The sequence below is a fragment of the Pezoporus occidentalis genome, unplaced genomic scaffold (genome assembly GCF_034315485.1).
Source record: "Pezoporus occidentalis ecotype Australia unplaced genomic scaffold, CSIRO_AGI_Poc_V1 ctg147, whole genome shotgun sequence".
In the NCBI taxonomy this organism is placed as follows: Eukaryota; Metazoa; Chordata; class Aves; order Psittaciformes; family Psittacidae; genus Pezoporus; species Pezoporus occidentalis.
Genome location: NW_026913284.1, coordinates 1,391,472 through 1,404,102, shown reverse-complemented (window position 1 = coordinate 1,404,102; position 12,631 = coordinate 1,391,472). Strand labels below are relative to the sequence as shown.

The following is a 12,631-nucleotide window of genomic DNA, read 5'->3' as shown; positions in this document are numbered from 1 at the left end:
GCAAGACAACTGAAGGCTTTGGCACAGAGAGGACAAAGATACAGCAGATGTTAGATCAGCGATGTCTATTTAATACCTTACCATTTTAAAGCACCCTTTTGCTCGTCACTAGTGTTACAGGGAAGCAGCACCAGGTGGAAGTGGGTGTTGTGGGGGGTTTGGGAAGCTTTTACTGGTGCTATGGGGGGCTGGAGCACAGCTCAACACCAGCTGGCCAGCAAACTGTGTAGCAGGAAGAGTGCTCAAGGTCTGATTAGCAAAAAAGGCTGCTACAGCACCATGGGAAGGAGAATGAGAGGGAGCTTGAAAGAGGAAAAGCTGCAAAAGCCAAGCAGAAGGGCCATGATGCTACGGTGAGGGCAGATAGATAACCATCAGAACAGGCTGAGCTCCCGCACGGCAGGAGGGGACAGCGGGACAGCAGCTAGTGTGTGGGAGAAGGGGAGAAGGAACAGCAGGAGCATGTTATGAGGCTGCAGGGGTGACACAGCTGTCCTCCACAGCCCTGCAGAAAGGCATCAGTGGCCTCAGCAGGGGAGACACACACAGAGCTTGGTTTTGGCCAGGCTGAGAAGAGCAGGCAGCTGTCCATCATGGAGGCTATGCGAGATGTGCAAGGCTAGCTGGCAGAGGGAGGAAAGAAGTCCCCTCCAGGGAATTCCCCACCTCAGGTGGGTGAGCTGGATCCAAACCAACACAGCAACCCATAACCCTGACGAGAGGATAACGGAGAGCAGGATCTCATGTTTGTGCAGCAAAGAGGCAAGCTGCAAGCGCTGAACCCAGACATGAAAGGAGGAGAGATGCATGGAATAGCATCCATCAGTAGCAGCTCTGGCACTTTGTTCCTGTATGCCAGCCTCACAGAGCACAGGAAGCAGCTGTGGCGCAGGCCACCAGGCAAACCCTGCCACCACCTGTGTGCAAGCACTGAAACCTCCTTTTCCTTCTTCCACATTCACCTGCTGAGGGGCTCAGATACCCAGCACCACAGGCAGCCTCCTGGAGATGCAGCCTCCCTGCCCACACAGCTCACGCCAAGCAGCATCCTTCCATGTTTGCTCCCAAGCATCCTCACACAGACATGGTCTTGCAACCTCAGCACAGCCAACAGAGCATCTTGCTCCACTGCTCACACCAGCAGCATGAACAAAGTGTCCCAGGCCTGGCTGGCTCCTTGGGACAGCCTTCCCACACAAATCCCAGAGGCCCCATATCGCCCCAAGCTCTCATGTCATGCCCAACAGCAGACATGATAAGCCTCCAGCATCCCACTCTTCCACCACAGCTACCTTGAGGTACCTGGAGCTAGCTTTTGCCTCACATGTACTCACAGAAACCAACACCTTTATCCTGCAAGGGCATGGAAACATAAGTTAAGTGCCATATGTGCAAGCAAAAGCAGACTGCTCTGCAAGGGAATAGCGCTGAGTGAGTTGGGTGAGAGGCAGTTCATGCCAGCAGGCTCAGGCATCATGCCCTGGCATACCCACCCTAAATGCAAACCTCCATAGATACACACATTCGCTGCTATGCATGTGCACTCCTATGGTTATAGTCTCCTACTGACCTAAGGACTATCGCTGTTCCCAGTTTCCTGTTCTGCTTAGTAGATAACCCATAATGGTTTAGACCCACAGCTTTCCTGGGTATGTGCCAGGGAGCACCTAGGAATGTACAAGATCACAAAGTTTCTAGACGAACAACGATTACTTTGTCAGACATCTAAGCAATTCCTTGTCCTGTGCCCCCCACGCTCTGCAGCGTTAGCATCCAAACAAATCCCAGAGCTGAATCAGTTTCCTCCATTTAGAGGCTCCACTCAAATTGTTTCTAGGATCCCTATCTTTCTCTCCTCCTTTTTACTTTACAAATATATAAATAGTCACATCGTCATACAAGACGAGACTGACTCTTACGGGTAAAAAACAGATGTTTCCCAATCTTCCCTAACAAAGTAATATTTTATATATGGCTCTTCAATGGATTTATAGCCAATGAAGGGATGTTACTACATTAGCTCATGGAGGGGGTGGGTGATAAAAACTGGAAAGGAAGAGCCAGACAAGGAAAAAAGAAGCTATCCAGAGCGCTGCAATTGGAGAAGCATGACAAATGGGCAGCACAGTTTTAGAGGGCTTCGACAACAAGGCAGATTGCCTGGCTGGGAGTGATTGTCCACAGCTGGAGCATCGCAGAGACCATCTGGTATTTCTTAAACATGCTTTCCCCAGGTGATCCAATTCTTGGAGTGCCCCAGCAAAGAGAAGAAAAAAGGCTTGTGAGCCTCAGCCCCACTTCCAGGGTTCCCCTAATTAGTTAATAGAATTATGTTTGAGCTGGTTTCAGTTTCTCCAACAAAACCTTTGCTTTTGCCACCTTTTCAACAGGAAAAAGAAAAAGAAAACAAAAAAAGGACTATTTAAATTCATGGAGTTTTTAATTTCTCTAAGAAAGTCAATGATTGTGGCTCTTGGCACAGCAACCCCATATAAAACTTAATGAAGTAAAGAGAGATCCAAAATTTCTTTTGAACACCTTGTAACCTCAGTCTTCCCCACACCACTTTTAGCTGCACAAAGCTTGTATATCCACAGGCTCTCACATTACCATCCCACTCCAGTGCATCCATCCCCAGTACAAGCCTCTGGAAAAGCAGAGCCTGTACTGCACAGCGGACGCCTAGAATCTCTTGTTTCCAGGATTTTGACCCTTTTCTCAGCTTGGAAAAAGATGTTACAAAGATTTAATTAGCTGTGCATGCCACACAGTCCTGTCACCGTGACAAGGAAGGCTAGCAGAGCAGTACAGTGGCATTTGCTACTGCCCTCACGGTCACCATAAGGCAGCCCCTTCCTGAGCCAGGAGCATCAGGAAACAGCTAAAGAAGAACAGAGCAAGAGAAAGCGGTAAATAATAAATGAATGGACAGATGGAAAAGGGGTTAGAGTGAGCAACCGGAGAACAAGACTTGGAACCAAACTGTGTTCCCACCAGCAGGCAGTGCCCCCACCGAGCAGTGCGGGGCAGGCAGGAGCCAGGGTCCCACTGCAGAGATTATCCCCATCACTCCCCGCCAAACCAGGCTTACCAAACACACCTCTCCCCTCCTTTTTCTCCAGAAGTTATCCCAGCCACAAAGCATGGGTCTGTCAGAGATGTATCCTGAGCACCACAGACACACATCCTCCATTCACAGCTTCCCAGCAGCATGCAAACAGCCATTCCTGTTATTTTTCATGGGGAACAAATGCATCAGGATGGTGGCTGGAGCGCTGAAGCTGGTGATATTCCTCCAACGGCAGCAAAACTTGCCGCTAAGTCACAATTTGCTAGGAAATACTTTAAAAATGCAGAGAACTCACCAGACACGGAGTTCCCTGATCCATCCACATCAGCAGCTGCCCTCCCAAAACCTGCATTTGAAACAAGCTAGTGGGACTGTAATCACAGTCAAAAGTACTTACATAAGGTGTTACAACTTCTCCAAGGTGAGAAAAATCATCTAATTACATTATTGGGAAGAAAATACTGGACAAAAGAATCCAAGGGAATATCTAAAGTTTTTTGTTTTGTTTTGTTTTGGTGTTTAGATGACCAAAATCAGTATATTCCACCACTGTGCTGGAAGGGGATTTTGGAAGGGGATGTTCGCTATAAACCTATCCTTATGCAGTGGTATAGACAGCAATAACAGAAAACAATATAAGCCATGATTGTAAAGCTCAAGAAATAACAAGCACCAGCAAATTACAAAGTGCAAAAAATTAATAAGTATTTAAAAAGCGTGATGGAAGGATTCACACCTTGCGAAATTAGTAGTGGGAATTTAAATATAGATGAAAGAGAGGAAATTTGAACAGAGACATAGATCCATTATTTTGTGCACACAGTAAAATTACCAATGTAACCTCAAAAATATATATGCACTCTGTGTTTGGGGAAAAGATATGATTATGAACTCATCATAAGATAATGATATATTTCACAGTTTCCTAATGATCAAGAGGTGTATTAGATAACATCTGCTTTAGATAAACACTGTTAAATCACCCACCCTGGATAATTTGCACCTCCAAGTGTGCTAAGGAGATCTCTGACCCACTGATGCTAATTTTTAATAAATCTTGGAATGCCAAGTAATTCTAGAAGGGTAGGAGAGCCCTAACCCCACGCCTGCGCTTCAGCAGGACTAGCTGACCTAGGGAGCAACAACCAGTCAGCCTGACAGCAGACCTAGACAGAGTAATTAAAAGCCAATATGAGATTCTACCAGTAATTCATTATATTCATGTTTCAGCTAATTACCAGCCAACATATGTTGTACAGAATCAAGCCCTGTCTAACTGATGTTACGGCTTGATTTAAGAACTTGCGCTAAGAGAAATAACTTGGCATAACTAGATGGATAGAAGTGGCTGATGAGACAAAAACGTATCCATCGCCTGCTTCCCATCCCACAGGATGCAATGTTTTTACCAATCATTTAGATAAATATAAATACAAGATCCTTAGAGGCAGCTTGCAGATAGCACAAACATAGGTTAGTAAATAACAAAGCAGCCCCCATTTACCCTGTGATCCAGTTTGTTCAGTTAAATGGCCACCGGCCAACCAAGCGTGCTCTAATTCAGCCAAGCGCAAGATAATTCACGTACAGGAAAACAGTATAGAGCTCATATCTCCAGGATGGAAAATGTCTGTCCTGCACAGCCACGGGACAAAGGAGGAGCTATGGCGGGACTTCGGCAAAGTGAGGCTTTAAGGAGCCAAATCTATTCAGCTTATGAAAGAGGAAAATCCACAAGATTTGACTGCTGCTTGTAGGCATCACATGGCATGGGGAGAGAGGGAGTTTCTCACCTGATGGTGAGAGGCAAAGCAAGCTGCAGGAGTTGGGTGTCAGAATTAAACATGATGCTGACAAAAGAGGAAAGTTATCAGCACAGCAGAGGATGAGAAACAGCACACAAGAAGGTCTGGACGATCTTGGGGCCCGACATAAAAGCAGGAGGTGAAATTCAGTAGTATAAAGTGCAGGTATTAAAACCTCTGTGTAACATAAGAGTGGAAGGAACCCAGACACTGGCACACTGGGGGTCTGCTTTAGGCTACAAAATCAGGGAGATCAGAAGCACGGGCTTATTGGGAGCATCTGAAGCACAGAACCCGCTGGTAATTAGGGACCTTTAACTGCCCACACATTTGCTGGGAAAGGAAGACATCAGACACAGCCTTGCATCAAGTTCCTGGAATGCACCAAGAAAAAAAGTTGTGAAAGAAGACAGGAACAAAACTAGGAAGGAGGCTCCTCAAAGTTTGGTTCCCATCAATGGAGAAAAACCAGGAAAAACCATGAGGGGGGAAGCACCATGGGCAAGGGAGACCCAAAAGAGTGTATTTGTTAGGAATAAAGGGGGAAGTAGCAGAGTAAAAACAGTGCTCTAAGGACTGAGAGTTCAGTGAACTCAGAGGGCTGGCAAATGAGACTTCATCCAGAATAAAAAGGGAGTTCAGGAAAGATGGTGTTTTGTAAATACGCAACAAGATAAGTGAAGGTAAGCGTGGGGGTACGACAAGGGTAAACCACAGGCTCCTCCACGGCTTGCAGCACACGGAGGAGAAATGGAAACTCCATCAGGCTGATGTGGATGAGTACAAAGGAACAGCACTAGGAAAGAGGGACAGAGCGAAAGAGCCAAGTGTTCAACAGAAACTGCTCTCAGTAGGGATCAGTGGTGGTAAAGAGCAGACATTTGATAACTTCATCAGTGGGAAGAGGCAGAGCAAAGAGTTCATCACCTCCTGAGCAGGGAGAAAAGGTTAATAGATTGGTTTATGCCACTCAACATGCCACAAGTCCTTCCAAAACTGTTAGTGCGTGTCAACCCTCCCCCCTTCCACCAAAATCTGTTTTCTGTTAGGTTTATGTGTTTTCTTTATTCTCTACACAGTACCCAGAACTGGCTGGTTCTGGTAATGACGTTATATATTACAATGTACATATAATTGCTTATTTAAAGATACACAGTTTGTAAAGTATATTCTCTTGTGAGGCTACTTAAATCAGACAGTAAATTGAATTCAATAAATACTGAACTTTCTTAAGAAGCCATGTTCCCCACAGCTCCAAAAGCAATAACCAAATCAGATAATGAGAAAGCCAAAGTGTTGCTTAACAGACTAGAGAGTGTCACCTGAAAAAGAGATTCACCTTCATGACCTCTCTCACACACACACACATGCTGTCAGCACACAACGAGTTGTAAAACTACTAATTAGGGTAAGAGAAGGCAGGGGATCCCCAGGGTTTGGCTCACAGCTGTCTCAGGAAGCAAAGAGGTATAAACTGGGACAGAGTTTCACAATAGCCAACAACTCGCAGAGTTAAAGCTGAAAAGTTCGATGCTTTTGTTGGTTCAGACTTGAGGAAAAAGGATAACAAAGACCACAAAGTTAATGCAATTAAAACAGCAGAATAGAAATGTAAGTATAGTAGCACATGAGCAGAATGAAAATTACTGAATTTTGATGTTTTCAAATGGGCTGAGGTCCGTCAGCAACTATCTCTGTGAATTTCTGGAAGACAAATGAGGTTTCCAAATACCGGATAAAGGCAAATATAGCAGCTATATTCAACAGGTTGGAAAATCGAGGAAATTGCAGGACAGTCAACAGAACTCCAATTCCTGGAAAAATTGTGAAACAAACCTTCGAACAATCCATCTGCAAGGAAGGGCTGGAAGCAACAGCCCTGCCATGTGAAGGTAACCTGCCTTCTCTTTGGCAGAGCAAAATGTGAGGCACAGGGAACAGATGTTCTATACGTTTACTTTCACAAGGCTTTACCTGCAGTTTCATATAAGATTTTAATTAAAAAATTGGGAAAATATAGTGTAGATGAAATTCCATATGGGGAATACACAGCTGGCTGGGAAACAGCACACAAAGGCGCAGGCATGAGCAAGCAAAACTGAACCAAAAACTCCATGATTATATAGGGGCATAGAGACAGGACTGTCACACACAAGGCGCATGAAATAACCCTGCTGCTCTTCTCAGTGAAGAAGGGCCTCAGCTACAATACTGGGCTCGTTTCAAGGCAACGTGCTTCAAAAACAGCCCAGACCAAGTGGAGAGAGCCCAAGGGACCCCAACAAAACACACAACCACAAACGATTTTAAAGAGGACTGAAAGGGACCTCAAGAGGCAGAATCAACCACGCATGTGTCATTCAACTTGAAAATAACATGGCCATCGGGAAAGAGAAAACGAAAGGCAGTTGTTCAGCATGGAGAACAAAAGTCTTCAGGGAAACGTGATAACAAGCCTCAAGTATGTAAAAGATTTCTGCAAGGAGGAAAGGAGTGCTGCAAGCTGCTCTCCATGTCCACCGGGAGAGGACATGCCTTAATGGGCTTAAATTGAAGCAAGAGATTTTAAAAACACCAACTCCGTAATGATATAGATAATTATGCCCTAGGGCTGATTGCTCAAGGAAGGTATGTCACTCCCACCACAGGAGGTTTAAGAACAAGGATAAAGCCACATCATCTGAATCAGTGCTCCCACAACCCAGGCAATGCCAATATCTGGCTGCTGAGCCCCCACAAGCTGCTGGCTTCACACAGACATGCCCAGGAACACAACACGTTGCAGCTATGCAACAAACACCCTCAGAACACTGTGTGGTAAAAACAAACATGCACTTTACTTGAGAATGAACTCATATGAGCAACTGATAATGGCACAAAAACACTCAGTTACAAGAGATTGTTTTCCACCCTTTACTTTTCCCAGCACCATCTCCTCAGTTCTGATCCCGAGGTCTCACAAGACACTTGCAAACCATCCTCATTAACCACAGGTTCAGTACAGATACTGGTTTAATGACATATTACAATTTTCCTGGTCCTTTCCTCCCAGGAACCCCCCAAGTGTTTCACCATGATTCTCACCCCCCCTCTTTTTCCCCATAGGAGCTGATGACGTTATTCTCTTCCCCTTCCTGACACAACTCCTCCACCTGTCCCCCTGTTGCGCTAATTGAGGAGACAAACTCGGGGAAGTCATTTTCGCTGTGTATTTAACTTTAAACGTTGCTTTTTCTCCTTCAGCCCTGACAAATGGTTTGAGCCCCCCAAAGTCTGTTTTTCCAACTGTATCAGCTGGTCAAATAAAAGATATAGCCTCTCCTTATACACCTTTTCCCAAGCAGAGACCAGGTACAGCTGATTTGTCATGGAAAAGGCTAGAAGATGCCCTCTTGAGGTCCTTTTCAGATCTATTTTGCACAATGCTGTAGATATCGTGTATAACATAAGGGGTACGATAGATAGAAAGGCAGACAGCCTGATCCAAAAGCCACTCACAGGCCTGTTACACAGCCCCAGAGAGCACTCTCCTTGAAGGAATGCTGGAGAGCAAGCACAGTGCGGACCACCCCAGAGCAGCACCCAGTAAAACACCTATGATACTTATCACTGCTGTACAGAGCACAGGACATTTAGGTTGCTGATCCCGAACAAGCTGCCAAAAAGGCAAGGAGGCTGCACCTACCTCTGCAACAACCTTCCCAGGTCCCATCTCACAAGGTCCTTCCCCCTCCAGCCCCATAGAGTTGGCTGTAACTGGAGATAAAACCGTATCTCTGGGTAAAACTCCAGCAACAGCAAGTTTAGAAAGCAGGCTTTCTACCCCTCAGCCCAGCACCCAAAGCACACCCAGTTCTGTGCTCTGCTCTCTGCACGTTGTGAGGGCAGCCCTGAGTCACAGTCCCCTCCTGACCCAGTGCCCGATGGGCCGGGTCCCAGGCCCCATGGATGTGTCCTGCTCCAGGACCACCATCTGCCAGAGTCACAGCATTCAGCAGGAATTACAAAACCACTTGGGGAGGCTCACAAGTGCAGGAAACACAAATGTCACAGGTGCCTGACCTGAGCTGCGTGATTCTCTGCTCAGGAACAAGCACAACTGTGGCTCCCACTGTATCTGAGGAGAGAAGAAAAACCTATTTCTGTGGGGCAGCATCTTGTAAGCCTATCATGCAGACACAATTGCCCTCATCCCTGCTCTGTGCTGCCCCACACATGGCTGCTCTACAGTAGCCACACGCACTGCTCCCCCACACCCTGCTTTGCTCCACTCATCCCACCATTATGCATTCTCACTTGGGAAGAGCTGGTGTGCTCTGTAACCACCACCTCACGCACCCATACCACTTACCCTGGATGAAGAGGGTCTCTGCCTGGCTGCTAGCATCTCCAAGAGTAGACTTTTCCAAGGAAAGCCTCAGACAGAGCTCACAGCTGCTGTTATGGCAGAGTTATCTAATGATCTTAACAGAGACAGTGGGATGTCAGTGTAAACCACCTCATTGCAATGTTGGACACAGACAGTGAAATGCGCTCTTCGTCAGCTCTCAGCTCTGCTCCTTGCAAATCCCACCTGATTTTAATTCCCCCAAGTCGCTTGGATTGCATCTGGAAGAAACCCCCTGCTAACACTCCCAACAGGGTGAGAACACAGAGGATCAAATGGGAGCATCATGTACTCTGCGGGGAAGGTCTCCTCCCTTAACCACTGCTTTTAGAGGCTGTGTCTCATAATGTGACAGGATGGAGGGTTCCCATCACATACCCTGCAGTTGCCTCACCAGCTTTTCAGTGCAAATGCTGTGTGATAAAAGGGCCTGGAGAGCCGTCATCACTAGTCTCCTGATGCAGTGAAGTAATCCTGAATTATAGCTTCAGGCAGAAGGTAGAGCAGAAAGAAGGGATGTTTCTCCATTGTTCAGAATAAGTGGGGCACTATTTGTTTCCTGAGGATGGGAACTCCCAGAGGGAAATGTATGGTTCATACTTATATCCTGGGAAGCTCAGTTACACTTAACACTTCATGTAAATACGGGGGAAGGGGAGAGTTTTTCGCATATGTCTATTGAGCTGACCAATTCCCTCTTCCATTTGCCTTAACCGGCTTTAGTTAATTACAGTGCAGAAACCTGCAGGTATCCTGTCTCTTGAAGTACAAATGCAGTACATTAACCCAGCCCAAACTGGCACCGAAGATGGAGGGATCCAGATTCAACCCATCAAAGCTCTGCCTGCTGCTGCTGCACTCCCCACAGGCTCACTCCCTAAAACATTGTGTCTCCGCTGCCCCGGGCAGTTCCTCACACCTCACCTGCTGCCAGCCCAGCACCGCGCATTCACCCCTCAGCTCCAGGGCTCCAAAATCACCTTCCTGTCACCTGGACATTTCTCCTGAGGGCTACAAAGGAGGGCGCCTGCTGTGATGATTGCCTCTTTTACTCCAGCAAACATAAGCCACAAAAGAATCACTGCTTGCATTACCTAACTTGACTGGGAAGGAGCAAAGAAGTGTTTCTAGGGAAAGAGTTCTCCTCCTCCTTCCCTATCCCACTATAGGCTGAGCTGAGAGAGCCAGTTCCCAGTGGAGAGCAGGAAATGCTATGTACTCTATCCCTGCTCTACTACAGAGAGCATCAGAGATGATGATCTGTGAAATGAGATACCTATCTCCAAGCAGCAAGGGAGAAACAGCAAAGATTAATAAGCCTCAAAATGTTATACAGCATTTAAATAGTACTGTCACAGATCAAAGACTATCACTCATCTCAGTGAGACAGGCTTGGTAAGCCTAGAAAGATCACGTACAGAAAGCAAATGCAAGATGCAAGAGAAGCCTGCAGACAGGAGCCGAGGAAAGCTCATACTTGCCTGGAGAAACCAAAGTGGCCTAAGCCAGAGCCTAACATGTGTTCTGGGAGGAACGAGAGCCAGAAAGACTGCCTGGTTTCACTCAGTCTCAGTTGTGTCTTAGCACAAAAAAACACATTTCATTTTAAGACACCCTCTTACCTTGGAGGTACCTGCTGCTGGGAGCAGCTTAAATCCCTGTGCAAAACCATAAGCCTGCCTGATCGCTGAGATAAGGAGCACACTGGGAGACATGTGCAACTGGTGAACAGATTTGAAAAAGCCCCTAATTTACACCGGTGCCATAGGGACTGCAGAATCACACACTCTGCACTCTTAAGAGCTGTCATTCTTAAAGCCATGAGGATTCTGCGTGGAAGTTTGATGGCAGTATCACTTGCCCACATTTGCAAGCAGTGTGGGAGGCCTGAACTCTCAAGGAGGCTCTTTCAAGTTGTTCATATAACCGTAACATCTGGGAGGAGGAGGAAGAGAAGGGTCTTTTAAACCAAATCACTACAGTGGTAGTGGTGGTAGCAGGGAAATAAAGATTTTTCACGGTGGTATCCCTACTCCCAAGCACTTCTAGAGTAGCTATTCCATCATAAAGCACCTTTATTATTACATGATTTTGGGTAAGGAACTCCATTTGCATTTCTTTGGTACAATTAAAGCGCTGCAGGAACCAGCAGAAGGAGGTGCTCCTCTTACACAGAGGTGTGGGGTTGAATAATCATTGCTCCAGTCTAGGTTGGACACAAAGTGCTGCAGGCCATCCACAGTACCTGTACTGCATGAGGCCAAGTGATTCCTGGACACAGACCTCCAGGAGGAAACCCTCTTCTCAGGGATGCCCCGGATTATCTATCCCTACAGACTGAGTTCTTCACCATCCCTCCCTCAACCAGGTCTGGATCCTTGCTCCTGAACCTCACCTTGCAACCTGGGGACTCCCTGCAGCATTGTACAGAAGGACTGTGCAGAACCAAAAGAAGTCCTCAAGCAAACTCTGCCTGATTGAATCTTGAAGGTAAGGAATGCCCTTCTGCAACAGATGTACAACCCCCTCTGCCCACCCCAAACACCAGATCCATCACGGAGAAGGGAAATATTTACACAAGTTAGTAGAGTTCCAGTTAAATATTATGCTTAGCTGTCTAGAGCCCATGTTCTCAGACTATGTCTATGAAATAAAAGATTAAACTTCATAACAATTATGAAGTTGCTCTGCACACATTCAAAGAGAGTTAAAGGACATTAAAATAGTTCTTTGGGTAATATTGCAGTGAAATTGCTCTCTCCCCACTGGAGAGTTAGAGCTAAAACCTTCTGAACTATCATGTAAACACACTTGGAAAGGCTAAGAGCTGAGCTGATAACCAGGTAGCACCTCTGCTCTGCAGGTTCTGTAAAAAAATGTGAGCAATGCCAGAGAGCTTTTGAAGCCATGAGGGAAGGAGGATAGGGGAGAGAAGCTTCTCTTCTCGAGGGAAGTTTGTTTAGTGGAAAGTAAGCAAGTTGTCAGGGGAAAAGCTGACAATGTTGATTCCAGCAGTTGTACTGGGAATAAACAGCCAAGTGGATTACGTTACAGAGAATGAGAAACGGCTCTGAGGATCCCATTTAAATGCTGTGCCTTCTGGAATGAAGTGATTCAGCCATACTCGTGGCCCTGATGCCCACCATTTCTCTGGGCTGAGCCCATTGCCAGCCCTGGTACTGCCATCCCACCTCTGCAGGGTCCCCAAGAGGTCCAGCACCGATGGTGTCCCCAGGACAGCCAGAGCTCACTGCTGCACTGGTGAGGATGCAGACCCATGCTGGCTTCAGGGCATTGAATTAGGGATGGCGGGGGTACGGAGGGGGGGGGAGTTGGGGGGGAGGGCAGGATGCACAGTACTCACTCACC

At 46.6% G+C, this 12,631-nt stretch overlaps 1 protein-coding gene across 2 annotated transcripts in view; it reads right to left on the bottom strand.

The window, feature by feature from the left end:
* HPSE2 (heparanase 2 (inactive)) overlaps positions 1 to 12,631 on the bottom strand; it is a 110,141-nt gene that overhangs the window by 83,548 nt on the left and 13,962 nt on the right. The window lies entirely within an intron of this gene.